Raw genomic sequence first — 20,083 nt, forward strand, 5'->3', positions numbered from 1 at the left:
AGGGCGGATAGCAGACTTAGGAGGCAAGAAGTGTAATATTGAATGATTGTTTTCACTACTTCCTTTTTTATGTCAATTACACTTTCTTGTTCTACTGCAAAACACATCGCGTAACACCCATTGTTTAGCTTGCCAAACGTCATCCAGGCCTACACGTGTAAACTGCAGTGTTATGTTCTTTACGCTTGAATTCTTGTCCGGACCGGAATACACTTGCCAACAATGACAATGTGGTCTACACGTGTACTGGCAGAGTTTAAAAGCTGTGTGCTGTCTCGATATGCATCGAGAAGAGAACAAGAAACTGTAGTTGACACTGCATCAAAAATAGTAAAACAAATATCCAAAGTTACAGCTTATGGTACTTAAAGGAAGCTTTATAAATATGAAACGAAACGTAAAGTTTCAAATACTTTCCCTCCCTTACACGTCGAAACCTCCCAGGACTCAATTTTTTCAGGATACGACTTGTATTTTGAGCGTATACCGGTCCATCGATGAACGATGGTTCATGTATCTCCACAAAATTGGTACTCTCCGTGCTAGTCAACATATTACAATGGTGTAGTACAGACATCGAGAGATCCTCGATGTTATGAAGCTTAAAAGCTGGCTTGAAATTGGCTCAAACATTGAACTTTCACGGACCGCGGTGCACATCAGAGCTTGTCGTTTTCCGTCAAACATCAAAATTAACAACGGTGTAGTCTTCAACAGAACGCCAGTTTGGTCCCCTTGGCCATATGGACTCTTCCAGTTGCGCTGCACTTGTCGTTCAAACGAACGCAACGCTGTAAAATTCGTCTTTGAGACTAAGCACGAATTTCTTAGAAAAGTGCTCGATCGGGGTCATTCAGTGACAATTGCGAACCAGTATCCACCGAGAGGGGAAATTAATCTTACATCGTTGTACCTAGACGTCTTTGAATGAGAAAAGATAGCTTGGCGTCAGATTGTGCTAAGAAGATGCCAAAATAATAACGAGCGTCGTATCGATACTTGACGACACGAAAAAAACATCACTGGCGGGAGATACAGTCTAAATGCGACAAGCCAAAATTCAGAGAAAGATTAAAAACCAAGGAGATGGAATTGATACTGCCATTGTCATTATTGTAGGAGAGAAAATATAAATTGCATTGAGTGACAGTGAAACTACACTTTTAAAAATCTCCTATGAGAGTTATACTACTTTTAAAGAGGAAATCCCGGACGTGGTTTTATAATTCAGAAAGTAGCAGAGAACGCGAAGCGAAAAAGTCTGCGTTTTACTGCAGATCTATTATGACATAAGTTCAGGAAATAGTCGGAGATGGAACTATGAACTGAATGAATGGTGAAGTAAAGCTGATTGTCGAGAATACTTCAAGGCTTCCTGTAACACCATCCATGACTGCAGACGAGGGCCCATAATTGAGTCTCGTTTCACTACAGCGTGAAGCCACGCTACCGTTGTAATGATCGTGGTTACAGATTGATGTAATCACATACTTAAAATCCACAACGTTGGCGCATATGGGCTTCAATGTTACAGAGCTCAGTAAACTGTTAGCAAAAACTATTTTCTAATCGGAACATCACTGAGTCTAAAGAAACCCAGCTCATCTCCCACCGGTAACTCCACACATTTCCCTGTGGAATTCAATTACATTCCCTCTTAATCCAAATATCTCCTAGGCCACAGAAAATAGCAAAACGGAGAGTAAAGAGGGTTTTATTTCTTTTTATCTATTTCTGCGTTTTGGCTTGATATGGTAAACAAAGATGACATTATCAAAAATTAAACTCTCTATAAAGGTGAAGACGTAACGGGTCTACGTAATTCCAATAGCGTTGTATTTTGTCATTTTGTCAGACGTCTCCACGGGATATCTTGATTTCTGAAGGACGCTATTTGTTTCTCTGATCCGATCATGCATTGAACGTGCGTTGCTGTACATTGAAAATCAGAACAGGGTATACGTGTACAAAATACATTGGCTAGCGCGGTAGCTGAAACTCCATTAGCTGTTACGGTAGTCGAGTGTGGGTTTTGTAGTATTTTTCTCTTGTTTGCAAAATACAGGTTCTTGTTCTACAACAAAGATAATGTCAAAATGGATGTCCACATTTCAGATATAGCCTGTATGAGTGTGTCTGTGTGACACTGTCTATGCGTGGGTGTGTATGTGTGATGACCAATGTTATGTGCGATGACCAATCTTATCAATCATAGTAACACCTGAATCCAAAGCCGAACAAGACTCATTAGTCATACACCGTGCAGGCTGTATGTGGACAAACTTCAGGGAGAAGATTGAGAAGGTGTATTTGATTTATGAACAAAAATAATAGAAATATATCAAAAGTCACAGGTACTGTCTCTGGAATTGATGGAGAATTAAACGTTGAAAAGTAGGTCAAAGAACGAACCGTGTACCAATTACCAGGGGAGGTTTCCGCGAGAGAAGAATCACCGTAACCATAGTGATGAAGCCGCCCGGTAAAGTGTACAAATTTTGCGTTTCATCAAATCAACACGTACAACGTTACGATCAATCGAAGTTTGCCGCATCGAGCGGCCGCGGACTGGTTGACTGGAAAGCGAATCTTAACAACTTGCCGATGCTGTATATCGGCTATTGTTAATGCAATGCGTTCTTATCGAAAATGGAATCCGTCCGGGGCTGGAGTTGTTCATGAGAATTATACTGCAGAGATATGGTGCATAATCGTTTGCTAGTCTTTTTTACGACGCTTATCTTTGATTTTGTTGTTTAAGTGAAACTCACTTGTTCTTGTAACCACTTGGACAGTTCAATGCCAAAATGTTTTGGAATCAAACTTTCCCGATATAAACTGTTATCTATAAAGCAAATTAGCCATTCAGTGGAAAGTGTTGATACTCTGAAAAAAATGGAGTTCGATGTTCTAAGAGATGAGGTTTCATTTATCGCGCATGTTACCTGTCAGCTGATATGTCTCGTCACTTGTTTCCATGTTTACATTCTGACAGCAATGGTATTTTTACATGGAATTGCCTGTTCGATCCTTTTTTCCTAGCCAATGCAAGAATTTTCAGTTTTCCATTGCCTCTTAAGATATTTAGCTCGTCATCTAAGTATGTGTAGTCAGCCATATACCAATTGAAAACAAAATCCGATGAAGGGCTGACTTGATTCGGTACATTTATTAGTCCCCACGGACACCGTCCGGGGGGACTTATAGGTTTGGTCATGTGCGTGCGTGCGTCCGTGCGTCCGTCCGTTCACGCAGATATCTCATAGACGCCTGGAGCGATTTCGTTCAAACTTGGTACAAAAATTATTACCTATGTCATACATATGCACTTCGATTTGTTTTACGATCCGATCCAATATGGCCGTCTGGCGGCCATTTTGTTTCCTGTATTTTATGTCGGTGCGTATGTTCACGCATATTTCTCAGTGATGCTTGGAGCGATTCCATTCAAACTTAGTACATAGGTTACTCTATATGTTGTAATATGCACATTGATTTTTGTTTTGATCCGGTCTAAAATGGCTGTGAGGCGGCCATTTTGTTTCCTATATTTGACGACTGTGCGTTCGTTCACATAAATTTCTCAGCGATTCCGGGCGCAATTGCATTGAAAGTTAGTACATTTATTAATCCCTGTCACATATATTTGCATGCCGATTTTTGTTATGATTCGATCAAAAATGGCTGTGTGACGGCCGTTTTCTTTCCTGTATTTGATATCCATCCACATGCTCCCCAGGTATGATCCACAGGGGTTCCAGGATGGTATTAATATTAATGCTGTGTCCATGCAAAGGGGCTCATGAATGCAGATATCTGAGATATACCTGTGCCAATTATACTTTCTAAACTTGGTACAAGGATACTACACTATGGCATACATATGCAGGTCCATTTATATTGGTGTGGCTTGCATAATTAGTACTAATTTGCATAATTCGGGATTAGGGCGCTGTTTCTGGTACAACTGTGCCAAATTTGATGAAATTTTGTGCAGATGTGTATCACACAGAGTTCTAATATCAGTCAATGACATATGTCATTATTGCATCAATTAATTGCTAATTTGCATATTTGATGAATTTTTGAAATTAGGGTGATGTCTGGAATATACTGCAACAGATTTAATGAAACAAATGGTACAAATCTTTAGCACCTAGCCCTACAATAGTGTACAAAGACACTTAGCAGTATCATGTTAATTAATTGCTAATTTGCATATTTCGTTCCTTTTCCTAATTAGTGGGCTATCTCCAGAAATACTGTTTTAAATTTTATGAAACGTGGTGCAAATGTTGATCTGTCAGCATTATAATACTATGTGAACACATTAAGGAGCATCATGTCATTTAATGAATTTTCATAATTAATGTCATATGTCTAATAATGCTGAATCAAATTTAATGAAACATGGTACAGATTTTTTCCTTCCAGTAATCAAATGGCGTGCAAAGATATGTAGCAGTTTCTTATCAATTAATTGCTTATTTGCATATTTAATGAATTTTGGTAATAAGCCTGATATGTCAAGAAATAGTTCAACAAATTTCATGAAACTTGGTACAGATGTTGAGCTCAAATTGCCTTAACAGTGAAAAAGACATTTATCAGTGTCAAGTTAATGAATTTGTAATTGCATATGTAATGAACTTTCCTAATGAGAGTGATATATCCACAAATACAGTGTTAAATTTGATGAAACTTTGTACAGATTTTGATCTCATAGTGTTGTAAATACAAATCAATGACACTTAGTGGTATGATATACATATATAAATTAACTGGTAGTTCGCATTTACATAATTGATTTTTGTCTTTAGGGTGAATGTCCAAAGTACTGCATCAAACTTTATGAAATATGGTACCGGTGATAATCTGTCAGTGTTAGGATAGGATGCAAAAATGTTTGGCAGCATCCTGTTGATTAACTACGAATTGATTCATTTTAATGACCTTTTGTAATTAGTATGGCAGATCACAGTAGTCCTCTCAGAGGACTTGTAATTAACCCGTTTCCTGCCAGACAGTATCAATTCCCCATCAGCCAAGTCAGTTAAGAGCGGTTTTGAGCCAAAACACGACGTATTTTCACCCACTTGGCTTGGTCTGTAATAGCATCTTTAGTCCAAAAAAATCAAGTTAACAGTTTTTATGTATTCAACAGCCTTCAAATGTACAGTATTATGTTAAAATACACCATATGGAATATGTTGTGTTTCATTAATTTTAACCATCTTGACCACGTGGTGAAATATGGACTTGGCAGGAAAAGAGTTAAAATACCCATTACTAAGTGGGGACTGTGTCACTGTCAATGACTTGTTTGATCTGTTTTCAGTGTTTCAGTGACGAGACAGAAAGCGAGCAAGGCATACATTTGTGAAAAGTAAGCCGAATCAAATCATCACCGAAGGCAGATCACCTACCGGACGCGCCGTAGCCACGGGTCAGCCATTTTGCTTTTGCAATCTGATCCAAAACGGTTACATAGTCATCATTACGTTGAACTCATTTTCTCATTGGAGTGACAATACTTTCAGCCATTCGGTCGGCGACTGTATCAACAGCGGTTTTGCGACAGGTTTGGAAGCAAATTCTAAATGGTATTAGAATTACGGTGGCAATTATGCACCCGTACTCACCGAATTATCTTTAGAGAACAAGCGTAAAACGACTTCCACCGTAAGATTTATTAACAAAACCAGAAAACAAAATCAAAGATAACGGTGGAATCTTGATAGCCAACTTTGTCTCCAATGGTAGCAATTTGGAGGTCATTGGCTTTATTCTACGAGAGAAAGCACTTATTTCTCAGGAGAATTGAAACTTTAAGTTGTATCCTTTGAGGGGAAATATTGAAACCCGATACATTATATAACGACTTCAAATTTGATGCGTATCATTCTACGCCTTGCAGGAAATTCGTCAAGGCTCGTCTGGAAAACAGATTAGAAAAGCGCGGCAATTAATGCCTTGAAAGAAAAGGAAGAAAATTACAGTTATTGAATATTTTAGAAGGTGTTCTTTGCGTGCCATACTTGCATCGAAGTACAATCTGAGAGAGCAACATCGTATTGCGAACCATCTCATCACATAACGCGTAGTATCAGCGGGAATTGCAAGTACCCGCCGGCGTATTTGCTAACAGTCTCGCAGAAACGTGTATACTCGTTTGATTGCAAGCGCGGGAATGTTACAGACAAGAAAATACAAATGCCTGCCAGGCCCAGGCGGAATTCCCTTGGTTTGCGTTGTAGCGACTCATGATTCTTTTAAAGGCACCTTCGGCGCATCGATAACATTGTTAAGCCATCTGCCAAAGGCACGTATAAGCGTAAGTGATAAAGTTTGAAGGGGATGGGAGAAATCCATGGGCTTGTTCATTCTTTAAGGATTTGCCTGCCAAACTTTTCGTGTTTCATCAAAATCAGGTATTACGTAGCAAGTAAGTAATTACGCTTTTCGCTGCCATCGATATTGAAAAAATGGTTTCACGATTAAAGAAAGTGTGCGAACGGTTTAACAATCCACATTTATGGTGGTGCTGCTGGCCATTACATTGACAATTAGCGACTCGTCAGAGAATCGAAGCATGACAGGCAGAAACACCTCGTCCTTCACGACTCGCAGGATTAGCTCTGTAATTTCGGTAATGATGTAGATTGACAGATGACTGCGTGCTCAACGGGCAATTTTCTCCGCCGGAAGAACATCCCACGACGACTCTCGTCTCAGAGTAGCGGGATAAACGGGGAGGCGAGGCGGCAAAGAGCGATAATACTCTGACACCGACGTACCATCATCAAACGTGAGCATCAATTATTGAAATAAAAAAGCAGTCTGCCTGGCGTCAAGATGGTGGTATTCGCTTTATTTTCAAGATGATGACGTCAGTGAATATCATGGTTTTTATCTCTATCTGACTAATAGAGGACAGTACATTTTTGACTTGGTGCATTCCTTTGTCTTGTGTTCCCTTCTTGTTCTTCGCCTCGTCACAACATCATGTTATCGAGGCCAAGTATTCAAGTTCTCAAAATCAATAAAACCTGTATACGTTTACCACGCACATCCTTACCGTAAAGCAGTCCATACAAATTAAGAGATGGATCGTTGGATTTCCTGGAGGGGAAGGTAAAAAGGTTGGAATTCAAATGTGATGACTGAAAAACAGAAAATGAAATTTTAAATTAAAAAAGTGCCCATACTATATGTGAACTGATATCAAAGCGGCAAAGAAATCCATATAGTTCACTTACTGCCTCAGTTACAGGTTCCCAGTAATGTTTCACATAGGAATATTCTGAAAGGCAAAACACTTGCAATATTTATGATGTTACATCATCGCTGACTTACGGATTAGACTTCTTTATTCCATTCCGATAAATTCTACATGTGAAGCAAAATATCTACCAATGACACAGACTGAATGGAAACAATGCTTAAGGGCAAAACTCTGACTTTAATAAACCATATTATACTGTATTTCTTTCGTTTTCCCACAATTTCTCAGATTGTGAAATATCTACTCCTTTTTCATCTGATTCCTATAAAATCTTTACAAGTCGTACCTGTGTATTTTTATGTATACTTCGCTTTCATCATATCATTTCACCGAAGCATTATTTCTCAGGGACCTAATACATTACTTCAGAAGGTATAGAATGGCTTTCTACAGTGTTGTATACTGTAAAATCAAGTGTTTCCCCGTAAATTATTCATTAAAAAAGTGTTGTTGGGTGAGCTTCCCACAGCTTATTTAATGAATACTGCTTCAAACCATTCAGTAAAAATTAAAACATGATTGGAAAGTGTAACGTTACAATATTATTGCCCTAGACTGTTTGCTCTGTCACCCTACTCGAATTCAACTCCACTATCTATTCATTTGATACACCCCCATTCCGAACACTTACTACAACTTTTACTTCTACTTCTACTTGCATAAAATACGGTAGATTCGTAGTGATTCAATCCTTCTGTATCAACATTTGTGAAACTGTACTCTCTACCACCAAGTTTTCTCGAAATAAAAATCGATGCTTGCCCACTATGTCTCGTTTCTGGTTTTACAAATCTCTTCAACATCCGCTTTTCAATGACTTTAGAGTCGTCCTCAAACCCTCCCTCCTATGTACGATCTCTGTTGATTTTTTCACCTTTTCCTGGTCCATAGACTGGCATGGAAAAGGTGATATCGCTGGAAAAATAAGTTTTGAATGTGTCGGACTGCTCAGAAGTTACTTTCTTCAAATACCACCGACAAAACATCTTTCCTTCAAACCGTAAATTTCCTCTAATTATTTTCCAAAATCGGCGACCACTATAATTCTGTTATTGCCTTTAATTGGGGTTATAGTTCCGTATTTCGCATGAGACGAGAAAAGGTTCTACTTGTTCGGGTACGATTGCAACGGAGCGGCATTTTTTATTTGGGGGGGGGGGGAGATGTGTACGGTTATACTTGACAGTGGTGATTTCATTTCGTCTATTAAGAGAGTCAACCGATTAAACCTGCCTGAAGGCTGCAAAGGTAAGTAAGTGCACGTACTAAACTACAATTGCGAATTATACAGCCTTGAATAACACGATTTTAATGGCTAAAACTGCGTTTCTATTATTAAGAAACCATACAGCAGGGAGCTAAGTTGTAAGAAAATGTTGTGAGAAAATGAGATGGAAAAGTCACGACATTTCACAAGACATGACAAAACATTGAGTCAGCCAGCACGATGCGAAGGATTGATGCCGAGATGTCTCTTGTTTTGTGCTTTTCAAGACGATTTTTTATTAAATATGAGAATGAGAATGGGACTCCCCATCTATCAGGGACATGCATATAAGTAACACCAGACTTAAAGTACTGAATTATATGAAAAGATAACGTAAGCAATGGCGAAATATTTCAATTTGCTATGCAAACATTCGAGTCGCCATAAAACTGATTCGGATATAAATAATGCTTCTTCGAGGATATTATAAACTAGAGTATTTATAAGACAGTCGTAGTCGTGATCCTATTCCCTAATTATGAAACATACAACACCTCTACCCTCTCTCTCTCTCTCTCTCTCTCTCTCTCTCTCTCTCTCTCTCTCTCTCTCTCTCTCTCTCTCTCTCTCTCTCTCTCTCTACCAAGGGGACCCCGGGCTTTGGACCACGATCGACCTGCAGGCCACATCGGCTCTCCCGCAAAGCTAAAGATGTATACCTACATCAGCAAAAACCAAGTACACTGTCATTTTTCAAAAGCCAAAATGCCAAAAACGTACAACTAAGCGATGCAACGATACTGCACACCGCAAGATTTGGCAACAATTGGATCAGGATGGCTGCGGTGTTATTTGTTTTATAAAGAAAAAGCCATTATTAGACGTTAACTGTAATTTTAATTTTCACCATTATGCACAGGGTTGACGTGACCGTAAGAATTTTATGACATGACAAATTGCGGGAAAATGGCGGGAACTTTAATTTGCTACCCAACATCACAAAACTGAAGGAACACAGTCACCAACAACTTTGTTGCAACTCCAAGATTCCACAGATGATGTTGTGAAAAACCAACGATCTCCTTTCCTTTTCTAGGACGTTAATTTTAACCCCTGCAGTTATGACCCAATACAAATATGACCCTCAGTACTTTCCCTATACAATATATATATATATATATATATATATATATATATATATATATATATTATATATATATATATATATATATATATATATATATATAATATATATACCTAGAAACGTGATATTGAAATATGACAGGTTCCCCAGTGTTGTGTAGCGTGGAAATTTAAAGTAGAAACTAAATTGAAAAACACACAACTACATCTGAGTGTCTCTGCACAGCAAATTTTTGGGGCTTGAAAGAAAAAATGACCCATGTAGGACTTGAACCCACGTCCCCCGAATTCAGTTCGGATGCTCTACCAACTGAGCTAACGGATCAGTTCAAGTTGGTTTGACGTGCACCGTCCTGTTGCCCCTTTTTCTTCCCCGAATGAGACCTCAGATTTACACTGGTTATTCTCTTCGAAAGAGCTGTTTTTTAAGGAACCGTAAATATGTAACTAGAAACGTGATATCGAAATATGACAGGTTCCCCATTGTTGTGTAGCTATACAACACTGGGGAACCTGTCATATTTCAATATCATTCGGGGAAGAAAAAAGGGCAACAGGACGGTGCACGTCAAACCAACTTGAACTGATCCGTTAGCTCAGTTGGTAGAGCATCCGAACTGAATTCGGGGGACGTAGGTTCAAGTCTCACACGGGTCATTTTTTCACCCAAAAAAATTCTGTGCAGATACCCTCGATATATATATATATATATATATATTATATACAGGTCTTTCAGCTTGAGTGTAAACAACTGTATGTTCATCACACACGTTTTCTTCTAAAGTACACACGCAGAATGTGTTGATAACCCGACATTAAAGTTGCCGATTCATTTGTTACAAAAACACGAAAGTCTCTCTGGTCTTAGGAAAGACAGCGGTCAATTGCCTTTCCTTTTCCTTGGAAGAGGTCATTAACTGGTACCATGTGTTCTGCATGGCAATAATGATCCGTCTCTTCCAAGACCAGAAACCCTTGACATGTTTTTCTTACAAATTAGGGATACTTTTAAATTGTGTATAATCGCTAATTGCACGATTTACTTTTTTTGCCTTGAAACCTATCTTTAAACTATTTCTCATTGTCACAATACACAATATTCAATATATACTTCTTCAACAGCTATAAATTTATAGTAAGGCCGATCGCCGTTATTCCTTTCAAATATAAAGAATTGGGTTATCCATCTGTTGCTGTTGCTGACACTACCGCAATCAGCGATTATTGTCTCAATCCAATGCATGAGAGGAATTCCAAACCCGAACTTCGCCAATGTAATGAACATGAATGCGAACTTATGCTTTACAATGTCCAATGCTTTGATGTGAAGGTCTAAGAATATAACGGTCTATATATTTCAGGTTCAAGTGTAAGTGCATCTTCAATCGATTAATCGAACACTTTGATTACCAAAGTGGCCTTCCTATCATCATTATTGCTACACTTGTACTAACAGATAAGTCAAAGGAGCGATTCTATTATTCTTTTGAGGAAGTTGTGAGATTATTAATTCTTGACCGTACACTTGCAATTCTTTTATGAGCAGAACGCAAGTAGTAAGAGAGAATGTTAACTATTGCTGGTTCCTGTACAGCTAAAACTTTATTATTTATTAAAAGTTAGCATTAAAGTGACAAAGTTTATGGTCTCAAAAATTAATACACGACTTTACGACATTAAACAAATGCCGTCTGTTTGTCAAGGAGAAGTAATATTTCGCTGACTTGATACTTTTTGATATTTGATTCGAAGGCGATCATTCATTAGCATGCATGTGCCTACATCTGATGTGTAATCTACCTGGATTTTTGTAGAGATGTTAATGTGATGCCATCACGGATAATAGTCGTATCCCTCTTTAAGGGCAAGGATGAGGGGTAATTTGGGAAAACAGTGATCTATAAGGTGACGCGAGAAAATGCCCGGGGATTACAGTCTCGTTGTGTTACTAAAATAAACTTGGTATTTTTCACTATTGTGACAAGGTGAGCCGAGTTAGCTATTATAGCTGTGGATGAAATTTCAGAAGCGTCAGTCACGTTTTGTGGATGAAGTCATGTTGCTACGTCAGTAACTGAAACGACTTTTAGTTGTACTGAACTCGTCCAAAAGCACGAATTTCCATGGGTCAGATCAGCAAGACAGTGGGCAATATACTCGATACCATGAGTTGAACCGCGGCCATTTCCTATTGAATATTGTTAGACATACTGTCCACAAGATTAATATGTAAACTTTCTGCAACGCCTATAACCTACAACTTTAATATTTCATAACATCGTTCAATCAGATATAGAGACATTGAAATTTGTCGTGACAAATTTGATAAAAGTCTTGATCGTAAATGAGCACAAGATGACCATTCTTGTCAATCTTAGGGTGAAGTGACGTTTTGGATTGGACCGGCAAGAACCTCGATTCAACGTATTTTGCATAGATGGTAGTGCCACAGAGCCAACAATAATGATATTTTACAAGTTCAGACAGAACATCAAAAACATAATCAACTGCCCAACAACGAAATAGAAGTGTAATAGAAAACTGTCTTGCACATGCGCTCTCAATGTCAAGGGTAACATTTGAGTTGGCTCGTATTACATTCACTTACAAGAGGAAATGCGGGAAAACGCATTGACATTTTCACCAAGGATAGAGAAAACATACTGTATAGCAACGTGCTACACAAGAGAGATACCACTTCATCCCTCATTTCACAAACGAAAGGTTGGAGTTTGGCTTCTTCAAGGCGGTAAAAAGATTACTGTCTCAAAGACTTTACCCTGTTTGTAGAAGAGTATCATTTTGTACCTTGGCTACTTTGCTCACCTGTCATTTCTCATTGTTTTTCTTCTGAGCTTTAAACTCTTTTCGAGAAGAAATGGTGGTATTTCATTCTCAGTCACTCCAAAATTCTCACTGAATGCTCAAATGCATTATTGGGTAGTGTAAACTGAATAAATGAGAATGGATTAATAGAATCCAATACCCGGTTCGTGTGAGACAGAAATTCCCTAACTCTTGTATTACATTCCATCTCAGCCCATCGGGGTGCGGGATTATTTTTCTCACGTCCTTCCAATGATGTTTGAAAGAAATTGCAGTCATTGTATCTCGTTATAGTAGACACCACTGTCATCAATGAATTTCTTTGGTGTATATCATTTGCCTTTGCAAAATATAGTCCATGTCAATTAAACGTTTTGTGAAACTATTATTTTCACTGGTGTGCCTCTAACAAGGTTGTGTAACAATTATTTTACGATGAGTTAGCCGAAATAACCACCTCATGGCGTGTTTTTGCTTGTTTTCATATTTGACATCGGCTGGGAGAGTACACAAAACCCGTTCACCTTGAAGTGTGTCGTCTGCCAGCGCAACAATATTAATTCAGGTCTAACAGTGTGCGCCCTCCCCTTTGCCAAATAATAAGCACGCCTTGGGCGCCAGGGACAGTAAATGACCGATTAGCATTGGCTCGCGCGATAATACATGGTGTACGAACAAATCGACCCAACACCGGTGTTCTCACACTCCCTGTGTACCAGGGACGTTAGAACTCATGTTCCCCTCAAATATATATCCAAACAATCATGGACGCCGACTGTCTTGATTTTGTTAGAGAATTGTTGAAAGTTTCATGAGGAAATTTTGAACAAAAGTTTAAGTCTTTCACTTTCGAGGCGCATACTACCTTAACTACATTTGCGTATTGCTTAATTCAATTGCAGAGCTGTCCACTTTTAGTTACAATCTTATGCTGGCATTAACCAAAATACCTTTGAGTTGCAAAGCCCAGTTATTCTAACTAAATCTAGATGTCCAACAAAAACTTTAAAGTGAAACAGTTCCGACCGACTTGCCAACAGAAGTTCCAACCATTATGACATCTCTGCTTACAACACCCCCCCCCAAAAAAAAAACACTTTTAACGCCACTGTATAACGTGAAACGTTAGAATGTACAGGAGACAGACAGACAGACAGACAGACAGACAGACATATTTAAGACCTTTAAGGCTATGATTCACCTTCCGAGGAAACAAATTATTTTATACTACCCAATAAAAGAATCGTACGTTTGACTTTTGACTTCAATTTTTCTTATAATTATTTGAAAAAAAAACATATTTGGCATATCACAATTTCGTACTTTGTACTCGACATCGGAGACTCAAAAGTTTTATATATTGTGGCATAGACACACGGAAGTCTTTGTCGGTGGCGTATGTTGCTTCTTAGGGTGTAACTTTCGTAATGTTCGTGATGTGAGCAAATCCATAAAACTGCCAAGCAAACACTGTTGTAGAGACATCAATACGTATACCCAATCTCTTGTCGGCATCTAAAGACTTTACATTCTGAGGTAATTGGGAAACATCAACCGAAAATAAAACTTGTAGTTTTCAACAAATATCAACTTTCATCATCGCGTACAATAGAATTACCACTGCCTACAATAGGTTGTATTGGAATCACGATAATGCAATATATAAAGGCAAAAAAATCACATTCGCCGGTAAAAATTGCATCTGCTCTAACCAGTTTGCAGATTTGTTTCCGTCTACCGTCATTCATCTGAGTAAGGTATTTATTCGATTTTGAAGGGACGATGATTGTGTTACCGCTACAAAGCTCTCCCGCTCCCGTCTTTGTCAAGTATATGTCCTTTGCACAATGCAGTGAATTGGTTTGAAATTTTCAAAAGTTCTCCTTCGGAGGAGGAATTATGCAAAGCAGGACATATTGAAACCTGAGATTAATTTGACTTCACTCTATTATCAGTTTGAATTATCATAATGAACATCGTTCATCCTTTAAGTCGCTCGAGATTTATTAAAACCGTTTCTCTTTTTCTTCTCACGCATGCACTGATCATGCGCATAGACCGGGTAATCCGTGCGTCTTACAACTGTTGAAGATTAGCTCCAACCACAGAGTACATCTGATCAGAAAGAAGCAATCGTGTCCATCTAAAATCAGCAAATCATTCGCGATTTAATCATGCAAGTACGTGTGCAAGACACGCCAACACTCTAGACGTTTTACAAACGAACACACAAGCGCATGAGCACGCCGGCAGACGCTCAAATATACACATGAGCATGCATGTAATGTACATTGACAACGAAACACAAAACGAAGTGTAACGCCAAGTATTTCGAAAAGAGTAAATACATACATCATTTTCAACATGTAGCGCCCACAATAGATATGACTATGAAGGGTCAAATACTATAGTGTAACAAGAGTAATGAAATCATAAGCATAATCTTTATTTCTTAAATAGCGCATTAAATATTTAAATATCCCGATGCGCCTTACCTTTAAAAAAGTGAAAATTGACAGCAATAAAAATAATCAATACAAGTAACAACTTATAAAATCATGAAATGGTTAAAATAAATCAGAATATAAAACTCGTGTTTAAAATTACTTAAAAGGGTAAGTTTTTAACCCTACTTTAAAATTATCAAGTGACCGAAGTGCACAAAAGTGTGACGGTAAAGATTTCCACAAACAAGGCGCACAAATCGAAAAATCTCTATGCCATAATAAGCTATGCGACCAATTGGTTTATGTAACTTAATTTCCCAATTAGAATTCGAACGCACAAGGTGTTTTTACGGAAGGAAACGTAAATGTTAAAATATCAGCATGCAGGAAAAGAATGTTGTGTAAGAATTTTTATTACAGTACCAAATTTAAATAAATACACGACCGAATCGCCAATTCACATGACAGTGCTTCAAACAAGTTTTGAAGGATGATATTTCCTCTCCTATCGACAATTTTCGTCATCATTCAGTTATGTTGAGGTTTCTGATATGACGTGTAAATCTAGCCAACTTATTTATTTTTGACATTAAATAGGCGTAAACAGGAAATGTTTATTACTTTTTTGATTTGATATTTTATCGCTATGTGTCACAAAAGTGCAGTGGCATGCAGATGCGCTTGACTGTCAGGAAGAAGAGCGCATGCGCATTGGGCAATTTGCGAAAGAAATGAGCATACATGCATCTGCCGGAGTTTGGTAACATTCAGTGTTACGACAGAGAGAGACTGAGAGATAAGTTGTAGATCCGGGCGAATTTAAGAAGGTAGGCATCTCTTCCCTTTATAGTTCATAGATTCTAATTGACGATGATAATTTAAAACGGATGTCGTTGGCTTGCTATCGTTACTTGGCATTTAACTTGCCGTGCAGTAGCGTACTTTGCGTCTTATAAATAGTCAATTACCACGCTTAACGTCTTATTGATTGCAAAACGGGCGAAGGCGTCGGATTATGAGGAGCTTTTTGCGCGGGCATTAATCGAGTCACTCTACCGTCAATTTGCGAGACTCAGCTGGACATCCAAGGGAACCACACGTGAGTTTTTTTGCGTGCTCTGTCAAAAGTTGATTAATAAAACATAAATTGCCAGGCAAATACAGTTGTTGGTGCCGCCTACGTTCACAGCTAAGGCGCGAGAGTGCATGTGCACCGCAAATGGTGCTTTCAGGCAGCAGTCAATGCGCTTCATGTTAGCGCTGACGACTTTCCCCTTAGAATTTTCTTTCATTTGCATCGATTCCCCATATGGCTTAGCATCCAGGCACTGAATAGGGTTGACTTCGAGTGACATCGTCAGTTCCGTACTACAAATGTAAGACCAAATGTTTATGCGTGAGTTTTAACAAGACTCTCGGGAAACATACGCATAAGAGAGGGAAACGTGGTATTTTTAACCACCGACTGTTACTGTTAAAACAGAAGAAACACGAGTTATGGGATTCTATCACCAGCTACAGCAATAAACAAAGCTGACAAACTTTCTTCATTTTCTTTTCGGCAGCAGCAAATGTTTCCTCTGTTCAGTAACAGACCTAGAACCGTGACTAGTTTCCATTATCGGAGAAATAACATCAAACTTCTCGTTGCCACCGGGTATCTTGTTAGATGGCCTTATGGTTCAAGCAGTTTTTGCCTGTTCGCGGTGAAAATCACGCCGCTTTCAACAGTTCCAACTCATAGCTTCGATAGGAAACTCAACAAACGGTTTGAATCGCGTCTGTAGCGCTCACTTTACAAATACACTGCCTTGTTTGCGCGTTTCTGTTCTGTCTTACCCCGTACACACACTGCAGACACCGAATTTCAGCGCTGAACATCACAAAATCATCCAATAACTCGAAACGAAGCTGAGGGAGGACACTACTTCATCGATGGTCTTTCGCTTTACAAGCTTACACTGGTCGCCGAAAGCTGAGAGTGTAGCGTAAGTGTTTCTCGTTACAGTCTGAGGTTATTTGTAGACACCTAGTGTTACAGACATGCCTATGATGACCTCAATATGCCACTCAGCACTGAAAAAGAAATTCTCTCCGAAATATTGACAAAGCAACTCAAATTCCGCATACAAAAATAAACGTACGTAGACACACACGCATAGATAGATATATAGATAGATACATAGATTCATACATAGATTCATAGATACATAGATACATACATACATAGATACATACATACATACATACATACATACATACATACATACATACATACATACATACATACATACATACATACATACATACATACATACATACATACATACATACATACATACATACATACATACATACATACATACATACATTTCAGACAGGCTTGCTGCCCTTTTTAAAGTTTTAAAGACTTAACCGTAGCAATGCTATCTGTGACATTGTTACAATGGTTAATATGGTGTAGTTTGAAAGTTTTGGATTTAACGGTTGCCAGTGTTTCATGGTGAGTATGGTACGGATATCCACACATGGAATTCACAGTTGAGAGCGTTACGGCCCTGGAAGATCTCGCAACGATCACAGTGATAATAACGATACTACAGCATCTGGTGGTGACAGAATATTGAAACTGCGATATCATCTCACAAAAGTGGTGTCTGCCCTGACGTCACATTCCTCCTTAATTGTTCTTGTTTTTTAAAACCGTGGCAACTGATAGTCTGCACTCCGTAAACTGCAAAAGTTTTTGACGACGTAAATGTCCTTTTACATTTATTTTAGAGTGAGGTGAAATATTGCGGCTAGCTGGATTTTTAAATGTCACAAATATTTATCTAGGTGAGTGTATGAACAACTCCTACACCTCACGGAAATAAATAATAGAAGAGCGAGTCACTACATCGAGGAAACTTTGAATGGGAAAATTAAAGCTAGTTTTTAGATCATTTGTGAAGGCGGCCCATTAAGCGACTTGCCTTGATATTAGGTCTATTATTATACCTGTTTGTTGTGCATCTCCATTTGCATTTTCAAGAAGATGAGCATTTGCTACTAAAGATTAACTTCAGCAACGATGCTAGACAATGTGCATACGTCACCACTTCCTGAATTATGGCCTTCATACGCTGACAGGTATTTCGTATCACACAGACTCGCATTGTCAGCAAAAGCGCTCTCGGGTTCAATAACTTAGATATGAATGAATATTCACCACATGCGTCGATCACAGATCGAAGGACCCAAAGTCCGTATGTTTTCAGATGACTGGACGGGCACCATATGCCATGAATACATAACTTTGTGTCCTTGTCTCTTGGGCCGAGAGCCACCAACTTTGCTTTTAGCGTTGAGAAAGCCCAAGAGAATGGGATCATTTATGATTTATGTGGTGACAGTGGCTGACATGCAACGCTGCTTTGATTGAATCTCCAATTTGATGTGGCCTGATGACGCGTTGATTTTTCAATGATAAATTGCAAAAAACGAACGAAGGTTGGTTTATTACGCTTCTTTGTTTCCGTGCAATGCATCCCTCGATGAGAACCATCAGAGTATACGTATATCGCCGAGCGTGAAAACTCAGTGACATTTTCGTTAATGTCACGAAATTTTGAGCCTCACTTTCGAAAAAGGGAAGCGGTGTGACTTATGGGCTGAAGGGCGATTTGTCACTCTGAAAAACTAATTTGAATGCACAAATTCCCGCAAAGAAATACCTAAGTCGCTTTTTCGCGCATTGGCTGTGTTCTTTAGTCAAATATTTACTTCCAGCAAATCTGCATCACATGGGACCAGTCTCAGCACTGTGATTGAAGAAAATGTGACCGTTTGGCTGGTGACAGTACTAGCGAAGTAAAATGTTCGTATTCTCTTTACTTCTCAGCTGGGCAACAGCAAGATTGAGTCAATCCCTTCTACGACCTACGGCGAATGTGAAATCAGTTAGCTATCTCAAACAGAACATCAGGGGTGGGGGCAGCAACACAGTTGAGTTCCGCATCAGAGGTCCCAGTGATGGAAAATATATCTCAACAATGTATTTTCTGATTTTGACGCTATTAATGCAAGTTATTGCGATAGATCGCGTACTTCCACGGCGGCACATTCTGAAAAGGCGCAGCCGTGACGCTAATGCCGCAACAGTCACAAGATGAAGGGATTTTCATACACGCGGCGAGAATGATGTGTTTCAAAGATTACAGGTACACCCAAACTAATATCACCGTGAAATGAAACCGACACGCATCGCCGAATTTCTATGTCTGTGAACTATGCCTCCGTGTTTTCGTAGCTATAGAGCGACTTTTTACCTTAGAGGCGGCCTTGATAGCCGTTTCGTCATTTGCGCATGTGCGATAACTTTCACCTGTCATGAATTCCCTCGAATCACGCTGACCATTTGAATGTGAGAAAACCATCGTTTGATCTCCCGATATCCATAATACTCGGCACGTGACCAGTCATCTGATTTTTCATTAGAAATCACTTAATTTTTATCCACCCTCTGTCAGGCAGTGATTGAAATGAAACGTGATCGATATGTCTAATTATTAAATCCACCACAATAAAACACCATGGCTTATTGTTTGTCGGGAAACGGTAATTGAAATTAACTCTCTGATAAGTTAATTATCTAGCTCAAATACTGACATTGGTTTACAACTCCCCTAGCATCATTAATATGAATGGCAGTCACTGTTCTGAGTCGGTAGATTAATCACTTTGGTGATATACATATTTAATTAAAAACAGTATTTATCTCATTTTCCTCTCTTTTGAACCCGTATGTACTATTTATGCGCCGCTTGTCGATTCATTTAAGGCGATTCTCAAACAGTAATTTGTTCCGCCAAGATTTTGGTTCGTCTTCCGACAGTCGCGTTAAAATATACTCGCTGCCCTTATAAGAGTTGGACAGGCGGAGATAGGATCAAGTGAAAGTCATGTTAGATTTCCTGGCTTTTCTTTATCCGTCAAGAAAGTCATACATCTCTCGCGTAAGCGTGTAATGTGACGATGCATCACAGCAAATGGTCTGCCTTATTTAGCAGAAAAGTATGCTCACAGTTTGCGGAGGTAATGTTGAAGCCCTGGGCGAATGGGCTCTGTAAAATCACAAACGGAGAGCTCGCCTTGAGTTTGACTGTGTGGTTTGGTGAGCATTATAAATATGCT

The 20,083-nt window shown here is 38.9% G+C and overlaps 2 protein-coding genes across 3 annotated transcripts in view; both read left to right on the plus strand.

Moving 5' to 3' along the window:
- Positions 1 to 20,083, plus strand: part of LOC139150144 (small ribosomal subunit protein uS12m-like) — a 629,842-nt gene that overhangs the window by 198,528 nt on the left and 411,231 nt on the right. The window lies entirely within an intron of this gene.
- The window catches only part of LOC139150128 (uncharacterized), a 45,090-nt gene continuing 40,606 nt past the window's right edge, over positions 15,600 to 20,083 (plus strand). Inside the window, exon 1 of one of the 2 annotated variants that reach the window (XM_070722300.1) lies at positions 15,600 to 15,735. The gene's annotated coding sequence lies outside the window, so the exon portion shown is untranslated. The remainder of the gene's footprint in view (positions 15,736 to 20,083) is intronic. The other variant, XM_070722305.1, reaches the window with a different exon arrangement.

The sequence above is a fragment of the Ptychodera flava genome, chromosome 14 (assembly GCF_041260155.1).
Source record: "Ptychodera flava strain L36383 chromosome 14, AS_Pfla_20210202, whole genome shotgun sequence".
Lineage (NCBI taxonomy): Eukaryota > Metazoa > Hemichordata > Enteropneusta > Ptychoderidae > Ptychodera > Ptychodera flava.